Consider the following 13,379-nt stretch of genomic DNA (forward strand, 5'->3'; position numbering starts at 1 on the left):
TGGGTCGTAATTTAATAGTATTGGAACCCATTGACCTGTTCTTTGTGTCTGGCAGCTTTCATCTCCCACCTCCATTAAGATAACCTAGTTAGGGTTGGATTGTGGTTCAATGGTAGAGTGCTTGCCTAGCATGTGTGAAGCATTGGGTTCGATTCTCAGCATCACATAAAAATAATTAAAGGTCCATCAACAACTATAAATAAATAAAAAAATAAATAAATAAAGGCTATTAATCATCAGACAATGAGTGTGATGGGCCCCAGATACATTTGTTTGTTTGTTTGTTTGTTTTTTCAAACGTAAAGGCAACTCTGTGAGGTTAAGCATTCCAGTTCACTCCTCTGTCCCAAAGTGGTGGGAAAATGGAAATGGGGAGGAACCCAAATGGAAGTTATAAAAAATCAGACTTAAGGACTAAAAGCACATAGCCAAATAGAAAGTCATGAGCCAATACAATAGCTTTGGTACCTTCTCAACATTTGTACAGCATAGATTCCAACAATTAGCCCCCCCCCCCCGCCATTTTTTTTTCTTTGTACAAGATTTTATTAAATGTCTTTGAAGAGTTTGGGAGGCCATCCTCACATGTGATTTGAGTTACCTCCCTGGCTGGGTGAGAGGTGCTTAGGCACAGCTGTGTCAGAGCTTTCCCCACCTTTTTCAAGTCCCGAGGGCTTGTCCGTGCAGAGTCGTGTCTGGCCACTGCCCCGAAGACCCAGTCGTCGCCCCTGACCTTGGGATGCTGCCCCCCTTAATCTTCATTGGATGAGATTTTCCCCAGAATTTTTTTTTTCTCCAATAAAAGTCCACTCCCTGGTGTGTTCTCTCTCGATCACGGGTCTCTTCAGTAAATCTCGCTACTGTAATAGGTGGCTGGCGGCTGGAGCAAGGAGGAGCCATCCTGGAGCTGGTTTAAAGGTAATTAGAATGTCTCTTTAATTCAAAACCCTTAGCGGTTTCTCACGTCTCGAACCTTCATTCATGAAGCCGAAGTGGTCGTGGGCTAAAAAAGAGCAACATCCAGACTCCAGATACAGCTGCCAAGGAGACCCTCTTATGCTCTCATATCATGAACTGCAAAATGACCCTGAGGATAGTCAGAGAAGCTCTCAACACACATGGGCTTTCCTGGAACCATATTAACAATGACAGCATCACCATATTTCAAGAATTTAGGACCATCTTCTAGCTTCTTACCAGAAGGGCAATCAATCTTTTCTTTCAGATTAGCAAACTTGCAAGCAATGTGAGCTGTGTGACAATCCAGTATGGGGGCATAGCCAGCACTGGTTTGGCCTGGATGGTTCAGGATAATTACCTGAACAGTGAAACCAGATGTTTCCATTGATGGATTATTTTTGCTGTCACTAGCAACATTGCCACGGGAACATCTTTGACAGACACACTCTTGACATTGAAGCCCACATTGTCTCCAGAAAGAGCTTCACTCAGAGCTTCATGGACCATTTCAATGAACCGTACTTCAGTTGTGACATTGACTAGAGCAAAGGTGACCACCATGCTGGGCTTGAAAACACCAGTCTCCAATCAGCCCACAGGGACAGTACCAATATAAACAATTTTGGAGACATCCTGGAGGCTTGTCAATTGGACCAGTTGGTGGCAGGATGCAATCTAAAGCTTCAAGCTGTGTGGATCTACTGACACTACCATCTTTATGGGTGACTTTCCATCTCTTGAACCAAGGCATATTAGATCTTGACTCCAACATGTTGTCACCATTCCAACCAGAAATTGGCACAAATGCTACTGTGTCAGGGTTGTAGCCAATTTTCTTAATGTAGGTGCTAACTTCCTTAATGATTTCCTTGTATCTCTTCTGACAGTAGGATGGCTCGATGGAATCCATTTTGTTAACACCAACAATTAGTTGTTTCACGCCTAATGTGTAGGCCAGAAGGGCATGCTCACAGGTCTGCCCATTCTTGGAGATAGATACCAGGTCAAATTCATCAACACCAGTGGCAATAATCAGTACAGCACAGTCAGCCTGAGATGTGCCTCTAATCATGTATTTGATAAAGTCTCTGTGTCCTGGGGCATCAATGATAGTCACTTAATACTTGCTAGTTTCAAATTTCTATAGGGAGATGTCAATGGTGATACCACACTCACACTCAGATTTCAGTTTATCCAAGACCCCAGCATTCTTGAAGAAACCCTTTCCCATCTCAGCAGCTTCTGCCTGTGTTCTGGCAGCAAACCCATTGCAAAAAAAAAAAAAAAAGGCAGCCCCAACACTTTTAAATGTCTTTTTGCATGGACTCTGATCAATGCCTTTATCCAGAAGCCTTAAGTGCCTACACTAGTATCCTCAAATGGAAAAGCTTTCTGGCAGTTTTCTCCTCCCATAATGGGGAGTTTCATCTTATTTTCTTCTCATTCAAATCAAATTTTATTTCTTTTGTCCTTTGTTGTCACCTATGGATTTCATTCTTTGAACCCATGAGACAAAAACCCAGACAGAAAATCAGTGAGGCCTACAGCCCACAGAGATTTCATTTTGTCTCCAGAAGTGGCGAACTGAGCCCTGTTCTCAAACTCCAATTTTATTCTCATGGGCAGAGTGGCTAGAAAGCAGGGTACAGGCCAGATCCTCTAAAGCTTCTCTACAGACCAAGCAGTTTTCTTGGGATTTTGTTTTTTTTTTTCCTTTATCCCAGGGCTGGTGTCTCTGACCCACAGCAGGATGATTTGCAGCTGCCTTGGGCCAGGCTGAGAAGCAATACTCGGACAGTCAGCATTGGATTGAAATGATTAAAAAATTTTTTTAAAATCTTTTTTGTGTTTACTTGCACATTAGAGGCAGCAACTTTTTGCATCCAATTTAGTGTTTGGCTGTTTAGACTCATAATGTAATTGCATACATGTCTGTACATGCAGAATCTTTCACTTATTTTATCTGACAGATTAACTCCAACTGCAAGATTGTACAACAATTCAGAAAGCCATTCAAAGACCAGATTGTTACAGTAAAACATCATCATTTTCTTAGACGGGTTTATATCCATAGGTAGCCCATTCTACCAGGATTTCACCAAGAAACAATCTATAGGATCAACACAGAATTGCCCACATCTTAAAAGGACAGAAACAGATACAAATTAAAACAAAAACAAAAACATAGAGGCAGACAAACAGAGGATTCCCCACATTATGGCTGACAGGCACCTTTAAAACAGACCACATAGGGGAAAATCTCCCCAAGTTCCCAACTCCCATTTAACAGGGATGCCACAGATATCTTCAGAGAGGGACCACATGATCCTACAAGGGGAACCAGATGTGTAAAATCAACCGTCTTGGTGTGCACATCTGGGGAGCTTACAGACTGGCCAAGGTATTGTGACTTCACTGCATTGACTTTCCATTTTCTCAAAGTAGACCAAGATGGAGCGATCCATAAGGTGCAGGGAAGGAAGGTGGGAATTCCCTGAAGCAAAAGGGATTTTGGCAGCTGCCGGGGCAGTCCATCAGTCCCTCCCTTTACTAACAGGGATAGCTCCGCTGGTTTGACCCAAGGCAACACTGTCTTCTAACTTTCCCGCAGTCAGCTTTCAAAAATTTTGCCTTGGGGTGGGGGGGGAAGGTGGGGGGCTGAGTTGTGGCTCAGCGGTAGAGCGCTCACTTTTCACGAGGTACTGGGTTTGATTCTCAGCACCACATAAAAATAGAGAAATAAAGGTATTGTGTCCAACTATAACTAAAAATATTTTTTTTAAAAAATTTGCCTTATGTCCTCAGCAGAGGAGTGCAGTTGCTTGGAGTGCCAGGCCTGCCCAAGAAAGCTGGAGTGGGGGCTACTCTCAGGTCCCATCTGGGTGCCAATTTTGTTACTGAATGCTTGGCCCTTGTCCCCAGTGCCAAGTCATGCCAATTTAATAATGAAGACATGGTTTTGAGAAAAAAGGAAAACGAAGGTTTATTGCTTTGCTGGCAAAGGAAAACACAGGGGGCTCCAGTCCCAGATGCTGTGGTTCGGTCCATCAGGGAAAACAGAGGGCTTTTAAAGAAGCTCTTCAAGGGCTGCATTCCAGGTGTGCTCTGGTAGGGGGTCACAGGGTGCCCTGATGGCATGTTAGATATTCACTTCTTAGATCCTCTGGCAAATATCTCCTTCCTGTGGAGGGTATGTTCAAGAAAAAGATAACTAAGGGAAGAAAATACCACCTCCCTAATCTTCTTGGGGAGATGGCAAGGGGAGAAGAGAGAGAAAAAAACACATGTCCTTTTAAAAATAAGCCTCAGAGCAACTAAGGCTGTATTCAAAAGGCAAACCACTGCTTTGGCCCCTTCTGATGATGGGAAAAGGCCAATATAGTCTATCTGCCATTGCTGAAAAGGAACATCATCTGCCCCTTGGTGGCCATCCATTTGTCACGGGTAGTGCTGAGAGCAGGCAAGACAGTTCTGGTAGACAGCAGCAACATCAGATATATTTATGGGCCACCCTCAGCGTGTCACAGTTATCCACATAGTGTTTTAATTTACAACGTAGTCAACTGGCAATTTTTTCTGCTGGGGTCTCCTAGCAGCTTACCTTTGCAGTTGGTCAGCTTCATCATATCCTGGAAATTGGAAAGGGCAACAAACAGTCACATGGTACATTGTGACAAATTTGGTTTGACTACAACACCATATATTCTCCCATAGCAGAGAGCCTGCCATCAGTCATCTGCCATTGTCACCATGTTGTGCGTTCTCTAAGTATGGCCCAGCTGTCAGTGCAGAGAGTTAATGGCCCACTTTCCTGAGCAAGAACCATCCATACTGTTCACAATTCATCCCACTGGCTGCTGTGTCCTTGTCCCTTGTCAATTAGAGCCTCAGTCCCTGGGTGATAGGTTACAGCTCTCCACTCTGGGGGGTTCCATTTTCCTGATCCATCAGTGTACCAGGCTGACTCTGGGAGTATTGAAGGATGGCCTTCTTGTACAGGTGAAAGGAGTAAAGGTATGTTTTCTGGCACACAGGTGTTTTCTAAGCTTTAACATTCCTCTGTCCCCTTCCATAACTGTGACCAAAATCCAATGGGGTCTTATGTACCTTAATCCATAAAAGCTATCTGGAGTTACATAAATGGTAAGCTCAGTAGGTTTTGATGTGTCTAGTGTCCCAAGGGCTTGTGCCTGTTTTATTGTTCATTTGGCTTGATTAAATGCCTCAGTATGCTGGTAAGTCCAGTTCCGTACTGTACCCGCTACACAAATTATATATAGGTGTTGAGAGCAGGCCAGGCTCTGCTCCGAATTACTCTTTGATGTGTAGAATAAAGCAGTTTTCAGGCTATGCCAAACCTGAGTTACTCCCTTTTAGTACATGTGCCAAGGTAGAACTGTTTGTACAGTAAACAGCCACCATCTGCCTGGCACTACCATAAGGCATAAACTAATAACTTACACATGCCAATGTATCAAACTAAATCAAGGAGCACCCTGACACGTGGACGTCCCAAATCATATCAGGAACACTAGACACGGGAGCCTATAAAACCTCACCAGATGAGAACCGTTCACTCAAGACCCATAAAAGGAGGATCCCCTTGAGACTGAATATGGTGGAATCTTGAGCCCCATCTTAATCACCTGGTCACTCATCATGAGCCTTGCTCAGTAAAATCACCACAGTGACAAATCTCTGATTTCCTATCCTCATCGATCTTCATTCTCCTCCCTGTGATGACCACACATAGCCATTCCCAACTGACGCACCAAACTGACACTGTGAAACTATCATCCATCTAAACCCTTTGCTTTGGACAACTCTGTGAAACTGGTTTATTAAAATCCTTATCTGACCACATATAGTGACTCTTTGTATTTCTCTCTCTCTCTTTTTACCTGTGCTCTGTAACCTTGTGGTCGCTTGAACCCTTTCTTAAACTTCCTGTGACCTATTTAGATATCATTGTGTGAAGTATGTGTGTCTTGAATGTTATAGATATTAGAAAGATTAGAACAAAAGAACTTGGGTTTTCCCAGTTTATGATTACCAGGTTACCCACAAATATTCAGTGAACCGCTGCTGATGAAAGTGGGATAGATAGCCTGTGAGCTTACTGTTATTTAGTAAACTCTGACATTGTGGAAAGACAAAAGTGTTTGGTTGTTATGTTAATGACATAGCAGGTTCACGACAATAGGGGTTGTAATAACTGAGCCAAATGAAGGATTAAAGCCCTCCAGTAACCCAGTAGTCCCACAAATTCTTTTATTTTTTTAATTTGTTTTAATTAGTTACATATGACAGTACAATGATCTTGACATATCATACATTTGAATCAGATGGGATATAATTTCTCATTTTTCTGAGTGTACAGGTTGCAGAATTACATTGGTCATGCAGTCACGTATGTTTGCCTTACTGTATTGGGAAGTGAAAATGCTTGAACTTTATTACAACCTGAGGTATATAACTTTTGTCTTACTTGTCCAGTCAATATCCAAGAATTTTTTTTCCTTTTGTATCAGGGATTGAACCCAGGGACTCTTAACCACTGAGCCATATCCCCAGCCTTTTTTTGTATTTTATAGAGAGACAGGGTCTTGCTGAGTTGCTTAGGGCTTCACAATTAGCTATGGCCCTGAACTTTGTCAAGGTTTATGGTCCGTCTTTGCAAATGAGTCAAAGAATGGGGGTAGCCTTGGTGAGCACTGAAAAAGGATCAGATATGATCATTATGTGAACATTTTCACTAGTGAAGGTTTGTTATCATACCAGGACACAAGATGGGGCAATGGAAATATCCTGAAGTAACACCGAAAACATCCATTGTGGGCCTTCCCATATGAAGGCAAATGAGGTTTTACTCTCAAGGACTTTATCTATGATGAAGAAGGGTAGCAAGATCCAGCATGCAGTGATATGTTCCCTATTGTGTACTACCTCTTCTAGAATATTGACTATATTAGGAACAGCTGCATAAGTGGAGGGATCACCTTATTTAATTTTCTATACCCTGCCGTCATAAAGCCAAGTTCTATCCTACTTTAAAAAAATTTTTTTTTGTAGTTGTAGAAGGACATCATGCCTTTATTTTGTTACATTTTTATGTGGTGCTAAGAAACTAACCAAGTGCCTTACACATGGCTAGGCAACTGCTCTAGCAACTGAGCTACAGCCCCAACCCCCATCCTTTGTTATTGGCCACAGAGGAGAGTTAAAAGAGCTGTGGATTGGGTAAATTATGTTTACTTTAGCCAATTTGTATATGGGCTCTGATGTCTCTGATAGTTACCAGCCAGTGGATATTGATTGTTTAGTGGCGACAATTTGGCAGGATCACAGGTAAAACCTCGAGGCGGTATTCAGCATGCCCTCTCAATATTGGCTTTACAGCTGACATATGCTTAAATGGAATTTCCCTATGGTAGCTTACAGGCATTTACCCCACAAGCTATCAACACCTATTATATATTCAGGAACACTGGTAGAGGGTGGGTGACCGGTGTCCAAGCTACAGACTCATTTTGGCTTGGACTCTCACTGTTTACGACTTGTATCCATCAACAGCAGTTAACCTACCTGAGAATTTATCAGGATTACCATATGTCAGTGTTCACTTAGCTCCCATGTTCACTGATGCTCTCTAGTTTTTTTTTTTTAAGAGAGAGAGAGAGAATTTTTTTAATATTTATTTTTTAGTTTTCGGCGGACACAACATCTTTGTTTGTATGTGGTGCTGAGGATCGAACCTGGGCCACACGCATGCCAGGCGAGTGCGCTACCGCTTGAGCCACAACTCCAGCCCCGCTCTCTAAATTTTTGGAAGACCAAAGTATTGCCAATTTTATATATAGCCTCTAGTCCAAAGACATGGCTTGGGTCCATAGTCATTCATACCCAAGGACTCAAAGACTTCTCAGGAGTAGTCATGGGCTCTGCTTTCATTAGATCTCCTAATAGGAGAAGCTTGTTTCTGTCTCTTTTTTACAGTAGGAATCCATTCTACCTTTCTGATTGCCTCCCCTTTTGTCTCCTTATTGAGAGGTAATGGCTGGAAACTTATCCTTTGGCAATTGTTTTCACAACTGTACCAAGGTGGGATTAGGTTATCTATTTTCCTTTCATCTACTCCTGCTGATACTAATTCTACTCATATCTGTTTATTGGAGACTCTGTGAGGTGCCAATTTGGGCTGGGTTTTATGGACTCCTACTTTCTGTCACAATCTTTCTGTCTTTCCTAGATCTGCTTTATCACATGCTACTTGCTGGAGGGCTGCCCTACTAACAGGGATAGATAATATTGACATGAGGGCACCATAACTGGATGGCAGGGCTGCATGTGACACTGTATCCTTCACTCTGGCAGTAAAAGCCACACTGTCTGGTCCTGGGAAAGGCTGCACATAGATAGCATATTTCATTCCCAGTTCTCACAAATAGCTCTGTGATTCTTCCATTGAGGCCCATAAAGCATAGAAATAGCTCCTGAATTTGGCCACATATTGTGGCAAGAAGAAGCCAAGCTAGTAATGACCCCTACTCTTCAATCAGCGTCCCTGATGTGCCACTGACATAAAGCAGAGTGAGCAGTTACTGAAGCCATCTTAGACAATTCTGTACCATTCAACATTATGCCATCTGCTCCAGTGTCCCACAGGTGGAGCAGCCATGCAGGTACACTTCCTTTCATTTTTTTGCCTGAACTTGGACCCCAGTTCTACCAGCTCTGCAGGAGTATATGGTCTCATGGGGGAATGTAAATCTCTCTGTGGAGCAAGGAGCAGATCTGATTCAAACCTCAGCCTGCTTCCGCTGGGTCTTTAACTTTTGAACCATTACAGGTCTAGCTTCCACTATTGTTTGGTCCTCTACTGCCACTTCTGAATGACTGGCAATACTGGATTTCCTGAGTGGGTTCCACTGAAGTCCCAGTTTTCACTAGTCACCAATGCCCTTCCCTGGACTCTGGGCCTGTGATTTCCCTCAGTTTAGCCTAATGGCAAGCCATGACCTGTAGAAAGTTGTCTGTTCTAAATGCCTTGACAGCACATCCTTGCCATCAACCTGTACAAAATGAGCCTCCTTCTAGTTCCTAACTCTTCCTATACTCCCTGGAGCTGAGCCTAAGTGGCTCCCGGAGTTCCGCCCCCCCCCCCCCCAGACTCCATGCGCTTTCACAACTCTGAAGTCAACTTGACAAGTTTCTCTTTGGCATCCTGCCCATTATACCAATTTTTCAATCCCAGGGCTGCAAATGTCCCAGTGTATTGCTTTTCAATTCCAAAGAAAGAACTTGGAGGACTCAGCAGAAAAGATTTGGACATTTTATTACGTACCCATTCATTGGTGGTAGTGGGCCAGGATATCATTTGTGGAAGTGAGGGATAGGCAAGCAAGGTAGTATAGAGGGACAGAGGGAATTGAGATATGCTGGCCTAATGACAATTTGTGTGTGTGTGTATGTGTGTGTGTTGTGGTGGGGGTTGAATCCAGGGGTGCTCTATCACTGAGATACACTCCCATTCCTTTTTATTTAACTTTAAATTTTTTAAATTCCCCAGAGTTCCTCTTTTATTTTTAAACTTTAGTTATTTTTTTATGTGGTGCTGAGGATCAAACCCAGTGCCTCACAGGTACTAGGCAAGAACTCTACACTGAGCCACAACCCCAGCCCCTTAATTTTGTTTTTGAGACAGGGTCTTGTTAAGTTGCACAGGCTAGTCTCAAACTTGCAATCCTCCTGCCTCAGCCTTCTGAGGGCCTGTAATTACAGGCATGTACCACCACACTTGGCCCCAATGACAATCTTAACTGACTTCATGGGTTGCTCTGGAGCTAACTTGGGCCAGAAAAGCCAGACCTTCATGCCCCAGCGTTGATTATGCAATGTTGGGTGTGGGCCCACCTGGAAAAGGACATGACCTTGGATGAAGCAGCTGTAAGCAGATCCCTGGAAGATGTGACAGCTGATTATTCTGACAACACTCCTAACAGCATATCTCAGGTGTGGTGGCCACAGACCTTCATTGAGGAAGGGTTTGGGAAATGTGTCCCCACGTCCATCACACAAAGGAAAGTAGAATCAATCCATCCTGGTGGCAAAGCCTCAGACTCAGAATGAAGCACTGAAAAATGTCTGAGTTATTTTGGTATTTTATAAATGCAATTATATTTTCTGTGTCATCTTGTTAGGGCAAATAAAGTCTTCTTGAAAGCCTTTAGAGGGAACCTAATGATAATTTTCTATTTTTATTATTTGAAATTCTACTATAAGAAAGAGCAAAGCTTTCTCCCAGATTTATTTATTCTATTATTCATATCGTTATACAATCAGCTTTTATTTTAGTCTATGGGTTATAATCTAATACTGCCAATATTTTCTCACCTAACTGGTTCTAGCTTTGGCCTTTAGGAGATCCTTTGAGTTGGCTCCTGTGTGAGAAAGTCATGTCCTTTTTGAGTTCTTTCATACTTTATGGAATCATGTAATGTTCTACACCTCGTCTTTTTCCCTGTTCCAGCTTGAGAATCAATTATTTCCCCAAGGGAACCTGGTTTCTTTTTAAAAAGAACAATGTTAGAAATTAAGATCTGGAAACTGGAGACTTGTTGGTACTTGGGAAGATTTTCTTAAAATATCACTATGTTACCATTATTACCCCTAAAAATATTAGCAATTCCTGAATATATCCTAAAGTCTGGTCAATGGTAAAATTGTCTCAATTGTTTCAATGTCTTTTTAGAGTTGATTTATTCAAATTAGGATCCAAACAAGGTTCAGTTTTTTTTATTTTAGTCTATGGGTTATAATCTAATACTGCCAATATTTTCTCACCTAACTGGTTCTAGCTTTGGCCTTTAGGAGATCCTTTGAGTTGGCTCCTGTGTGAGAAAGGCATGTCCTTTTTGAGTTCTTTCATACTTTATGGAATCATGTAATGTTCCACACCTCGTCTTTTTCCCTGTTCCAGCTTGAGAATCAATTATTTCCCCAAGGGAACCTGGTTTCTTTTTAAAAAGAACAATGTTAGAAATTAAGATCTGGAAACTGGAGACTTGTTGGTACTTGGGAAGATTTTCTTAAAATATCACTATGTTACCATTATTACCCCTAAAAATATTAGCAATTCCTGAATATATCCTAAAGTCTGGTCAATGGTAAAATTGTCTCAATTGTTTCAATGTCTTTTTAGAGTTGATTTATTCAAATTAGGATCCAAACAAGGTTCAGTTTTTTTTATTTTAGTCTATGGGTTATAATCTAATACTGCCAATATTTTCTCACCTAACTGGTTCTAGCTTTGGCCTTTAGGAGATCCTTTGAGTTGGCTCCTGTGTGAGAAAGGCATGTCCTTTTTGAGTTCTTTCATACTTTATGGAATCATGTAATGTTCCACACCTCGTCTTTTTCCCTGTTCCAGCTTGAGAATCAATTATTTCCCCAAGGGAACCTGGTTTCTTTTTAAAAAGAACAATGTTAGAAATTAAGATCTGGAAACTGGAGACTTGTTGGTACTTGGGAAGATTTTCTTAAAATATCACTATGTTACCATTATTACTCCTAAAAATATTAGCAATTCCTGAATATATCCTAAAGTCTGGTCAATGGTAAAATTGTCTCAATTGTTTCAATGTCTTTTTAGAGTTGATTTATTCAAATTAGGATCCAAACAAGGTTCAGTTTTTCTTTAGTTGGTTTCTATTTTAGTCAGTTTTTCATTGCTGTGAACAAAAACAAAACAGAACAAAACAAACAAACAAAAAAACTGAAAAAAACAACATAGAAGAGAAAAAGTTTATTTTGACTCACAGTTTCAGAGGTTTAATCCATGGTTGGCTGATTCCATAGCTCTGGGCCCAAAGTGAGACAGAACATCATGGCAGGAAGATATGGTAAAGGAAAGCAGTTCTGGACATGGCAACCAGGAGCAGAGAGAGAGCTCTGTTCACCAGGGACCAAATATAAAGTTACACCCCCAGTGACCTTCCTCCTTCAGCCACATCCTACTTGCTTACAGTTAACTGCCCAGTTAATCTACATCAGTGGATTAATCCACTATGTTAAGACTCTCATAACCCAATCATTTTTACCTCTGAAAATTCTAGCATCATATCATATGTGAGCATTTGGAGGATACCTCATATCTAAATCATAACATTTAAAATTTTAATTTATAACAGTCCCCTCCTTTTTCCCTTGTCGTTTGTTGAGAAACAATGTCATTTTTCCTGTAGAAATTACCAGGTGGTAGATCTGATTACTTGCATCAGGATGGCGTCATTTGTTTTTCACTCAATTCATTGATTTTTTTGGCAAGAAGATTTCAGAGGAGGTTGTGTAATTTTTACTGTCATACATTATCTTCTTGCCTTGCATTGTGATGTTATAATTATTCAATGTGTTCTGGTGTTTTTGACCTGATCTATTATAAAATTTTGTACCAAACTTTTCATCTAATGGTGTTAACATCCACTGATAATTATTATCTAGATTCATTATTTCATTAGAGGCTGCAAAGTGAAGGCGTTCTATCATTCTTTTGGCACTCATTAGTTGTGTGTTTTATAAATAAAAAACTTTCCCTATCCCTGAAATATGGTTTGTATAAGAAAGGGCTTGGAATAAACGCTTGATTCTTTCCTTAGCAACCTTTGAGGTGACCAGAGACTTTATTCTCCATGTCAAGATGAACTCATGAAATTTAACATTTAATATTATCCAGTCATCCTTTTAGATGCTCAATTTTTTCAGTATTTAGCCAGTGGGATCACTTTCAGGTTGACTCTTGTGAAATGATCTCAGTAGCAGTTTATGGCTTCTTTGCTTTCTGGCAAGACAAAAGGTAGGTTAATCTAGTGCATTTTCGTCCCCAAATCTGAACCAGCCTTTTCTTCCAATGGAATCCCAGTTCCTTTTATGTGGAAATAGTATTTTGGAGCTCAATGGTACTGACTGGGTTGGTCTCTGATTCTAGTGCCCCCCACCCCACCCCTTTTAAAAGAAAAACACATCAGATTGGCTCTTGTGTTCTTTTGAGAAAACCCCACCCTTTTGTGAGTTCTTTATGGCACCAGAGGAAATCCCAGGCACATCCTGTATTTTCTCTGCATCATGAATTCAAACTTACAGAAGTTTAAAATTTTGACATCCTCTAAGTTAGCAGTCTATCCCTTTTTTTAGCATTTGCCATTATGTTTTTCTTGGCTCCAACTAAAACTGACCTTGGAGGGGTCTTTTTCATCTTAGGGGAGGGTGTCCTTAGTTTCCATGACTGAAACAAGAGAATCAACTTAGTGTTCCATGTCAAATACAAGTATGCAAATGTATTTATACAGACACGTATATATTGTATTATTGTATCTTTTTACATGTATTTTTTGCAAGGAGTGCCCAACCCTTTGGTCCCCCGT

General features: G+C 41.2%; 1 pseudogene; it reads right to left on the bottom strand.

The window, feature by feature from the left end:
- Positions 1-1,054: 1,054 nt before the first annotated feature.
- On the bottom strand, positions 1,055-4,583 carry LOC101968720 (elongation factor 1-alpha 1 pseudogene; annotated as a pseudogene).
- Between the last annotated feature and the right edge of the window lie 8,796 nt (positions 4,584-13,379).

Source organism: Ictidomys tridecemlineatus, chromosome 4 (genome assembly GCF_052094955.1).
Source record: "Ictidomys tridecemlineatus isolate mIctTri1 chromosome 4, mIctTri1.hap1, whole genome shotgun sequence".
NCBI classification, from domain to species: domain Eukaryota; kingdom Metazoa; phylum Chordata; class Mammalia; order Rodentia; family Sciuridae; genus Ictidomys; species Ictidomys tridecemlineatus.